This window comes from Syngnathus floridae, chromosome 22 (genome assembly GCF_059516105.1).
Source record: "Syngnathus floridae isolate MCC-2025c chromosome 22, RoL_Sflo_1.0, whole genome shotgun sequence".
NCBI lineage: Eukaryota > Metazoa > Chordata > Actinopteri > Syngnathiformes > Syngnathidae > Syngnathus > Syngnathus floridae.
The window spans coordinates 2,340,680-2,351,741 of record NC_142434.1 but is presented as its reverse complement, the minus strand read 5'-3'; the positions used below and the strand labels follow the sequence as shown (position 1 = coordinate 2,351,741).

Sequence of the window (11,062 nt, the reverse complement as noted above, 5' to 3'; positions counted from 1 at the left end):
CACAGCTTTTTTTTTTTTTTTAATCTTTCCATTCCAAACAATAATGCACTGAACAAAGCCTTCAACTTAAGAGCATTAAGCCACTGGTGCAGAAATGAGCACCATATGCGCTGCTGCCGCTCTTTTTTTTTTTTTTTGCATGTGTCTATTTCAGATAAAGAAAAAAAATGAATGCGGCATTTTGATTGCGTGCATGTGCGGATGTAATTGCATGCGCGGTAAAAATCCAAAGCGGTCGTGCATGAGAAAGAAGAGAAACAAAAGACAAGCGGGTTCTTCTCATTCCTGAGTCAAAATGATGCATTTCAAGATAAATGTGCATTCATGACTTTCATGTTTGCAAAACTTGGCTCCCATTGCCAAATCACCTCATGCTGTAATGTGATTGCGCAATAAAATGATTCCCAAGTTCATGTAAACATACTATTTACATTTTGAGCTCGGGTTTGTGTAACTTGGTGAGTGGAAGAAAAAAAAAAAGGACTTTGAAAGGAATTTCGAGCTATCTGGACAAATACCAAAGGGAAACATGACAGTTCTTGGCTGCTTTGCTTTTTTGTGTCAGTTGCTGTCATGGATGGACAAGAAATATAGCGAGTGCTCGGAGCCTCGGGCCAGATTTTAGATGCCAACGATACCTGTCAGACTGTATCGTCATTTTAATCATTGGTCCCAAGCTTTTAGTTTGTTCAATTTCTCTGTGAGGTGTTTGGGGAAAAAAAAAAATCTTTGACAAGACAAGGCTAATAAAAAAAAAAAATCAAATGATCTACATTGAAAAAGAGGACATATATCGTAATCATACTTCACATCTGTTAATGCCCGAGTTGAATCCCCCTCCGGGCTCAGTGAGCCACCAATGACCTCTTCCACGGCTAATTTCCACGATGATTACTTTTACGCAAGAATTAAAATCCTCGCTGTGATTCGTTTGGCAATGGGTGAACTCTTTGACATGTTCAGGGGCCCCGAGAGGGATCCCTGAGGGACGCCATCGCAGCAGTGCAAACGGCAAATTCCAAGCAAAGCAAAGAAAGAATCCATTGTTTGTTGATATTAAGAAAATGTTAAATACAGCTTGGGAGAATTTTTCATAGATTTAAATAAAAGAGTGCTTCTTCAAGGTAAAACTGATTTCATCATGTCCATGTATGGATCGTGACCACATCCTTAATAACTAACGTACAGCATGTATCTCTATCCTACCTAACAGCAATGTTCAGATTTGATTTATGAAATCTGGATGTGTATCGCAAGCACTGATGGCAAAAGGATGATTGGAAGCAGATGCACGTCAAAGCACTTATTTTACCGGATGCAATATGCTGCGAATGGCCCCGATGAGAACGATAAACAGCTCAAAGCTGCTTTTGATCAGCGGGAATCTTGGAAAGTGGGGAAACTGAGAGAGGAGATGTCACCGAGGTTATTAGGTGGACACCAAGTATCTTGAAACTTCTCATCCCACTAGTGGTGGTGCTTGGACATCCCCTGGTGGAGACCAAAGTCAACATTGGCACCTTTACTAGCCTCACTTAGTCTTATTTGGCATCTACTCAATTCGAATCCAAAAGTAGGTGAGCCGGGTTTTGTCCTGAGATTGCTGCAATTTTTCTTTGCAAACATCCAAACTTCAAGCTTCAGGATTAGCGCGGCTCACCGTAGCTTCTCCGAGTACGCGTATGAATACAATGTGACACCGCGCGTGGATTTTAATAGAAATCTCGGCGATTCCCTTTGAGATCAGACTTTGGAGATAATCATTTCGGGTTTGGGTGTGCTTCGAAACGTAAACAGATTTTATCTCTTGCTGACGAGGATTAAGATGAGAGTGCGGGGTTTGGTTTTTTTGTGGAGACACATGCACACCATTTGGCTTTGAAAGCAAAAAAAATAATGTCCGTTAGACTTTGATTTATTTTGATAGGAACAAAAAAAAATGCCCTCGAAACAGGCATCTGAGCCTGAGCGGTGATTTTGGTATTTTTTTTCTCACCCCTCCCTCATAGCATGGAAGTGTCACAACACAGCAGCTAATTTCTAGCAAGAATCCCTTTGGATTTAAGCCGCTGCAAGGCCCTATTTATCCCTGGAACCTCCAAGCAGAAGGCAGTGTGTCAGAGCCTATTGCCAGACCTGCTGGCAAGGGAGAGAAACACACTCATGCACACACACATGCACACACACACAACTTGCTGATGATTTGTTTTTTAATCAGCTCTTTAAACTGGCACCGCTTTCATGTGCCAAATAAATGCTTGAAAAGGGTCAAGTGCTGCTGCTCCTATTAGTCGTTTTTAAAACACTATGCCGCTGAAATATTTAAGCGCAAGAAACGTCTGTAATTAATTCATCATCAGGCAGTTAATATTTGTGTGAAGACTAAGGATTCAGACTGAGTAAGTTAAACGCTGAATTTTGTAGCCCATTTTTATTACCTAGAATATTTTTCTGAAATACTACACAGTATCAGATTCATACATGAAATTGTATTTCCGACAGTCTATTATCGTCAGGTCTTGGCTGCTCAGCTTCCAGAAATGTTTTTTGTTTTTTTTTGTCCAATAGGATTTCAGCCTCAATGTTGCCAGGTCAATGTAATCTGCCAAGGGCCTTAAGAATCAGGAGTGCTGGCTCATGACACCTTTTTTAATTTAATTTAATTTAATTTAATTTAATTTAATCTAATTTTATTTCATTTTATTTAATTTTATTTAATTTTATTATTTTTTTAAATTTATTATTTAAATCCAAACAGTTTGCTATTGATGCAATGGGAGACTGAGGAGGGGAAAATGGGAGACATTATTAACAATTAATTTTCCAGACAGACTGGACAACCAAATCAATACGCACTTTTCGCAGCCACTGTCGTTAAAGAAAAGTAGAGCGCAATGTCTCGTAAGAAGACTTTGCACAAAAGAGATACACATCCTTTATCGAGTGTGTTGTGGCTGAAATATGATGTGCGACTCCTGAACGTGATACCGTGACCTGTTTTTCATTAGAGCCTGTAAAACACACAATATCGATTGTACACAGCGAGCGACCGCTATCAATACACGTTCGACCCGTAAAACGGTTCCGAGGCGTTTCTAATTCAACACGCATTGATTGCCAGAGCCGTCGGCTGAGGCGGCACTGATTATCAGGATGTAATTGTATTACGCTCCCAAGGCCCGCCGTCTCTTGTCTGCTGACCTAAACCCCCCGACTGGATCGCCGTCCCTTCGGGGAACGGGCTTGACAAGATAGTCTCGGCTGTGGATAAAAAGCGCTGACCTCGTCTTCCTAATCAAGGCACAGAAATGAGGCCACCTGAAAGAAGGACCAAGGGTCATCCTGCAGGTTAATAGGGTCCAGGAAACCCTGGAAAAAAAACGAAAAAGTTTTGGAAGCTATCCATCTGATTCCTTCTCATGCAGTGGCTTCAGATGTTTTGATTAGCTGCTCTAATTGAAGCTTGGGGACCACAATGGTGGTGACATTAAAGCAAAGGGCCCAAACTTGTCCACCTTCATTGAGGCTGTTGGCATCCTGGTGGCCTCATTAGCTCCTCTGAGCTGAAACCACGACGCGAGACCCCTCGACGTGTAACGCCTGGAGTGTGGGAGGATCTTTTTTCAGAAGGTCACAATGCCACACGGCGAGCCTCTTGACAGGAACATGCTTTCCCCTCCATTTCTACACATGTAAGAACAAGCGGAGTGGAATTTCACAGAAACGATCCAGCCATGAGGAAAAAAAATAAATAAAAATTTATGAGGATCATTTCTTGCTTGAAAAATGATGAAAATGTAGGCGGGCACAAAATCAGTCATGTAAAAAGACTTAACCTATTTATATTCATTATTCCTCGCGCAACGTTATTGCAGGAGATACGCGGCAGACAATTAACGTCGAGCAACATCAAGCAAATTATCTTCACTTGTTGATGACTACAATAACCACTCGAAAATAGCAAAACAAGACTCTTCTCGAATAATATGTCGGGATTAATTACACGTCATTAGCCCTTAAAGTTGAGGCGTGCTCGGCGAAAGGATGAGGCTGCAGAGCGGCGATAATATTTCATGTAAATATTAAAATTGGACGAGCAATTTCAGGGCAGAGGGTGAGTTGCAATTACAGCTAAAGTTAACAATGAAGAATTTTTTTTATCCTGGTGCTTGTTGCTAGGCAGAGTTGAAAGAAATAACAAGAATGGCTGGTTATGCAGATTATTTTTTTTTGCCTCTTTTAATTTAATAATATTTTTTAATAATAATAATATTTTTTTATCCTTGCTTCGGCACGTGTTGCTAGGCAGAGTCGAAAGAAATAACTCCCAAGCATAAAAAGGCTTACGCTGCTTACGCAGATCCAAAACTTGGGGCGAGCATCACGACAAAGATCTTCCACCCACCTACCGATTCTTAAGACAACTGTGACTGTCACTTACGGTCAGGTGGTATCGTTATGAAGCCTCATAATTGTTTAATGGAGCATTTTATGAGGCCTCACTGCGAGTCAGCGCCGCGCTGAATTCCAAACGATACCACGCCGGCTCGGGTAATGCAAGGTTAATCTTTGTGGATATTGGATCTCTGTTGACTGTGGGCTGCAGCTGGAGGTGATGCGCAGCCTCAAGGGAAGAAGAGATGCATTCAGGACCTCCGCCCCCCCCACTCCCTTTATTCGGGTCTGTCTGTATCTAAGTCAGGTTGACCCAGCCGAATGAGCAGCAGAAGCTGTTCCCCATTGTGAGGATGGTGTGAAGGAGACAAATATAATATTACGGGTTGAGTAGTCACAGAAAAAGCTTTGATGAGCTGGAAAAAATAAAAAGCTGCTGAATGATGCTGAAGAAAAATAAATATAATTACACATTCAAAACCTCGAGGTCAGTCTCAGCGAAACGGAGCAACCATGAATAATTCTTAGAAAGTAAACAAGAGGAACCTACGGCAGATGCCGAGATGCTGCCTGTTGAAAAAATAAAAAAAACACGGCAGCAAAAAGGACCAAAAATATGAACAAAAAGGTCACTGGCGGCTCCTCGAAGCTCCATAAAACAGAAAAGTCCAAGGTAGTAAATTTAGCGAGGTTAACGTCCGTGAGACAACCTGAGCGCGGCTTGAAGAGAGTTATTATAAAAGCAACCATGGGGAGCTTTTTAATCGGCCCCAAAGAGGAAAGGAGGACACCATGTTAGTCGTAAAACGAAAAAGAGCAACAAAACGAAGAACTGAAGCTGGTCGCCATTTTGGCAGCGATCAAATCATGCAGCACCTTGAGGGTTCAAATTCTCAATCTCTCTCCACACTTTTTTTCTACGTCAGCACCGACGCCTTGAGAAGAAAAAAAAAAAGATTGAAAAGTGCATTCAAGGAAAAAAGTGCTTTTTCATGGCTTCACTTCAAAGGCCATTTAAATACCCCACGTCTTTGACGCCTCCGTTGATTGCGAAAAGCGAGGAAAAAAAAAAGACAAATCCACTTTGAAGGTTTGTGAGTTTAAGCAGAAACGTTGTACATTCACTTTCCTCTTTTTAACGCCGCCTCCAGCCCAGAGGAACAGAAATGGGGAGAAACTTGACTGTTCTTAAAAACTACTAAGTGGTGGATGTCAAGAGACGGCATCTGGTTTATGGCAGAAAGTTGCCTTCGGGGGACTGGAGGAAACTTAAAAACAAGACTTGGCTTTGTGGGAGGGCTTACTGCCCCGGCACGACTCTAGAATATCGAGACTATCATAACATATTTTGTGAATTCGATTACACTCTACACTGTTGGGTTAAAAGTAACCAAAATTGGGTCAAATTGCTAACCTAGTGCTGGGCCTAAAAGAATTTGAGCCAAATATTTCATATTTTATTTTGATATTTTCAAAGAATGCAGGAAGGAAAAAAAACATTTTATTTATTATTAGTTTTTTTATACGAGTCTGGAAGGTATATAATATATATACTCATTTAAAAACTCTGAATATTTTACAAAGATGAATGCAAATAAAAATTTCTAGCAATTTTTATATTTTTTTTAAAAGTGAAGACAATTGGCATAAAGTTGACGCACAATTTGTCTTTGCGGGCCACAAAATTATTTGTCGGTCCGTATCTGGCCCCCCGGCCTCAGGTTTGACACCTATGGTTGGCCTCACAGTCAAAATGGCTTTGTGACAGAAACTACAATGCAGCTTGTGATAAAAAAAATTGACACATAAGATATAGACATTGAAATATTGGGACAGATAACGTCAACAGGAAAAAATGGTACAGAACAGATAGTACCTCGCAGTGAAATAACTTTGCGTGTTATGTATGAGCCGAACAGCACGGCTGGGTTATCTGTTTGGAATTTCCCGATATGAGCAAAGACGAGATGCAAATGAGCCGGCTATTAATGTGTATTAATACGACCTTCTTTCCTACCACCTAGCTCTCTTTTAATTAGATTGGATTTACATAACGGTTTCCTATTAACTAGCTCCCTTGTGACCCTCGCGGATGGCGCCAAACGTCCCCCCCCCCTCCCCTACTTGTTACTTTGAAGACGGGGATGGGAGGCGTAACAGGTTGCCAAATATTTTGACGGCGTCTGGTGTGATGAAGTCATCACAATGAGTTAATTTAATAATTAAATACGTGTTTTTTTTTGTTCTATAAATGGAAGCTGTGAATTTACAATGGGGTCTAACTTTTTGCATTAACCTTGAAGTTGAGAGCTTGGCCCAACTTTTATTTTCTTCCATTTTTAGTTGCCCCCAGGTGCCTCTACTATTTTCTGTCTGCAAAATAATTCTTTATTTTTCTATCATAATGGTAAACATACGATTCCTACCCCTGTGGGAGCACATAAAGTCTCCTTAGTTGTATTTCTTGACACTATGACACACATCCTTGATGTGTTTTTTCTCAGAACTAGGGCATATTGAAGAAAAAAAAAAACTACAGCGATCACATTGTGGATGTGAAGGAAGGAGAAGAAGATGAGTGGTCTTTGTGATGACCTAAAAACAGAATGTTCTTCATGTCTCTTGACACACACAAACTTACACCATCAAATATTTACCACAAAACCTGAAGCCCATCAAAATGTTGTGTATCTGGTAAACATAAAAAAAGTTCTTTGAAAATGATCCGAAAGCATCCGCGGTACATCGGAACATGCCGTCTCTCTCTGAATAGCGATGCAGAGGTAGAGAAAAAAAAAAATCCTTTCTTTGGCTCGTGCCCTCAATTCAGCTCAGTGATTATATGGACCAGTATAGAGTCTTTTCAGTGTGACGGAAGCTCTCCGTAATTCTGCTCAACTCTCTGGGATCATGAGAGTATATTTGCATATGTATGATCGGGGTCTGCACAATTACTAATCTTGCCAACACATGCATGGATTTACTTCACACTGGTGACTTAAGCCCTCAAACCCAATTTCCTGCAATTAGGATGCCTCTTTTTTTTTTTTAAATGTGCTATTTTGGAATATGATTACTCAGCATCCATTCAATACCAGATGAAGGGAACTCCAATACAGTCACATATAAATAAAGAAAAAAATATACAATCCTGATAATTTTTTATTTAATAATAATCATTTTTATTTTAGTTTAATTATTTAATAATATATTTTATTTCAATGATTTTAAAGACACGCTCCAATAAGCTTTGCTAATACAAATCTATTTGCATTACGCAGCCTAGCCACTAGGGGGTAGAGGTTGAGAGCAGAAGAAGAAGCTACCAATTTCCTATGGAAGTCCTCCACCACCCTCCTCATATACCCAGAAACCCAAACAAAGTGTCATGGTGATCATGACGACAGTATCATTTAGAGGAATGCATTAAGGAAACCAAATGAGATCCTCTTTTAGCAAACATTGTGAGGTTACACCTTCAACTATCCGGCCGGCCGGCCGACCGGCCTCCTTTGAATGTAGCCGTCCTCTATCCTTCACACGGCTGACAGCGTAATAGCCTCACTTGTTTCTGCTAGGCAATTATCGTGCTCCTAATTGGATTGTTGTGCTAAGCGCCATCTTTCTTACTCGATTGCGGCTCGGGACGGCGCCGTGTGTATATTTGGGAGAGGGGCAGCGATGACATTTAATCAAGCACCTTGCATGGGCTCTTTTTTTTTTTTTTTTTTTTTTGTGGGTGACACACGCTCTCGTTGCGGCGTGAAAATTTCACGTGATAAGAAAAATAAAGCGTTTTTTTTTTTTTTTTAATTGATGCCGCCTTTGGTGGATTTTTCCTTAAATGCTAAGCAGAAGACATAATTAGGACTAATATGCCCCCCCACCCCATGGTGGAAAGGGAAATATGCATTATGAAATAACTTCAAAGTTCCATATGAGAACAAAGCATACGGCGCGAGCTAATTAACTTCTAACCCTGAACAAATTGCTTTCTGTCTGCTCCAGATCCACCAATATAAAATACTGCTTTTGTTTCTATTTAATGGCGATGGAGGTAGAACTTCACCCCCGTGACCCCACACAATGAGGCTTATCAATCCAAACAAACGCGGTCCATTAGACGCAAAGACTTAGTAGGTTGGTGATTAATTGATTCGGAATCGGCCGAAGCGACATGGCGGCTGCCGACTCAACGCTGCCCCCTGTGCACAAACACACGGGCCCATTGTAACGCCGCGCGGGGTTGTTAATTGAGCGGTACCGATGCCGTGCGGCGGTCGGGAGGAGGATTATCATCAGGACCATGCTCAGGCTCCTTACGCCCTGCCTCGTTGCTCTCAAGGGCTTAGCTAGAATCAGGAGCCCGTTTCATCCCCCCCGGCCGTGTAGCCTATTAAAGCAGTCTTTATCATAGCGAGGCTTGATATACACTCAAATAGCCCGGGAAGACTATCACAGATGCTGGTTTTATTTGACTTTTTTTTTTTTTAAATCTTTTTTTTTTAAATGTGCAGCCTTGAGGAGGGTGGGGGGCTTAGCCACAAAATGAGCATATGCAAGGGAACAATACGAGCATATGATTTGGCAGAAATACGCAATCACTGCCAGACACCCACGTTGGTGAACATGGAGGTCACGATGAGAAATATGATTTGTAAAAAGGGCATGAAATGCAATATGCAGAAAATGCTACTTCACAATGGAGTTTATAAGGATTTAGGAGGACAAGGCTTAAAAAATATATTGCAAATGGAAGGACATCATGTTAGCGTAATAGATTTTTGTGATGAATAAATTTGGCTACACGGGGAAGTTTAATATCAATATGTAACTTGTTGTCCGTTTGTTTCTTGATTTAATTCTCACACCAAATTGCCCCCAAAAAATGGACGAGCTGAGATTTCTGCACCGTCAGTAAATCATATGCAAAGTGTTATCTGTGTATACAGTAATTAGACTGATGCTTAGCTGAGAGGCTACAGTTGAGGAGGTGATGTCTCTCAGCATTAGTTAGCGAGGAAATTGTGCAAATGAGGAAGGATTTTAGCCAAGGCACAAACTAAAAGCGGTTGAAAGTAAATCAGGGCGGTCGATAATCCTGACCTAATGCGGTGAGTAAAGCCATCTGTGGCCTCTCATGCGAAATGAGTTCTCGCTCACAAACTCCTTCCTGTAGGCTTTCAATATGACGCTCCACCAGGCATGCTTGCACAATTCTTTTCAACCTTGTAGGACATAAAATCTCATATTTTGGATTATTCTGCTACGTTATTATTATTTTAGATATTTTTTTTCTTTTTATTATTTCATTTATATATATATTTTTATTTTTCAGCAATTTTTTTAATTATTTAAGCCACAAGATCAATTCTGCTTATTATGGTGACTCGGCTATTTTTAGACTACAATTAATCTTCCATCGCAAACGTAGCGGCGAATAAAGCAAATCAGAATGTCTGGAAAGAAAAAAAAATATTACACAGACTTTGAGTCCTGCAATGGCTAAACAGCAATCGTATAGCCGAAAGATTAAAAGCTTATAGCAGTGATATTTCTGCCTCTCACATAAACAAGGCGAGTCACATTTCCTGCCACTAAGAAGCTTTGCAAAACATTTCGGTGTCGAAGCGCGCAAATTGAAGCTTGTCGTTTGCAAAATGAAAGCACAAAAGACGTAAATGGATTAGAAGCCATTGAGGGGAAAACAAAACGCCGCCATTGTTTGTGTAATATGATATTGACTTAAATTGCGCCGACACTGTCTGAGAGAAAAACGCTACTTTAAATTCATCATTTATATTTGCTGTGGGATGGAAAAATCAATTTGGAAAAGTTTGAAGTTGTCAAATGTCAACTTGGAGCACCGGTGTCAAACATAAGGCCCGGGGGCTAGATACGGCCCCCGCATCATTTTACGTGGAGATGAATTTTAAGGTTGACCGCTTTTTTTGCCACAAATTCGTGTTTGACTTCAGCAACTAGGCACCACCAACTACTTTGTGAAGATAAAGTTTTTGTGAATATGTTGACACTTTGTTGGTAGCGAGGCGCCGGACTCCGATTGTAGTTATTCGCACTGACAGCCGGATGCCGCTTTCTCCTTCTGAGCTTCCTGGAGTCTCGAGCATTTAGCAAACGCTTCATCCCGGGAAGACTCGGCGACATAAATAATCAAAAATCACATCAGGGGATGCAAGAATTACTTTAACGAGTTGCTGATCTTTCTGTGCAAATATAGAATTGAGAACTTTCCAGCAATCTTTCAAAGGAACTCGTAATGAACCATCACAACTTAACAGATGAATGTTGTTAAAAGTGAATCAATAAGAAAAAAAAATGTTGCAAAATGTCTCACCAAGGCAAATACTTGGTCTGGAATAGTTCCAGCAAGGATGAGATATGCATTTGCATATTTCACAGATGAAACTGAGCGACTATTTGGACATGCAGGTCCCGCGTTTGCCTTTTAAGAGGCTCTTATCGCTGTCACACTGTCTTTGAGTGCATGCAGATAGACTGGAGTGCGAGTCAGATGTGACAGACACTGATAAAAACACACAAGAAGGAAAAAATAAAAGTGTCAAGAATAAAATGCTCGGAAATCTCAGGGTGCATTTCTGACTCAAAATAAAAATTCTGATTAAACCAGGACATATAATAATAT

At 40.6% G+C, this 11,062-nt stretch overlaps 1 long non-coding RNA gene across 1 annotated transcript in view; it reads right to left on the bottom strand.

Annotated features, from left to right (window-relative positions):
- Positions 1 to 3,556: 3,556 nt before the first annotated feature.
- The window catches only part of LOC148379136 (uncharacterized), an 86,185-nt gene continuing 78,679 nt past the window's right edge, over positions 3,557 to 11,062 (bottom strand). Inside the window, exon 4 of the long non-coding RNA XR_015855339.1 lies at positions 3,557 to 3,684. This is a non-coding gene — a long non-coding RNA (uncharacterized LOC148379136). The remainder of the gene's footprint in view (positions 3,685 to 11,062) is intronic.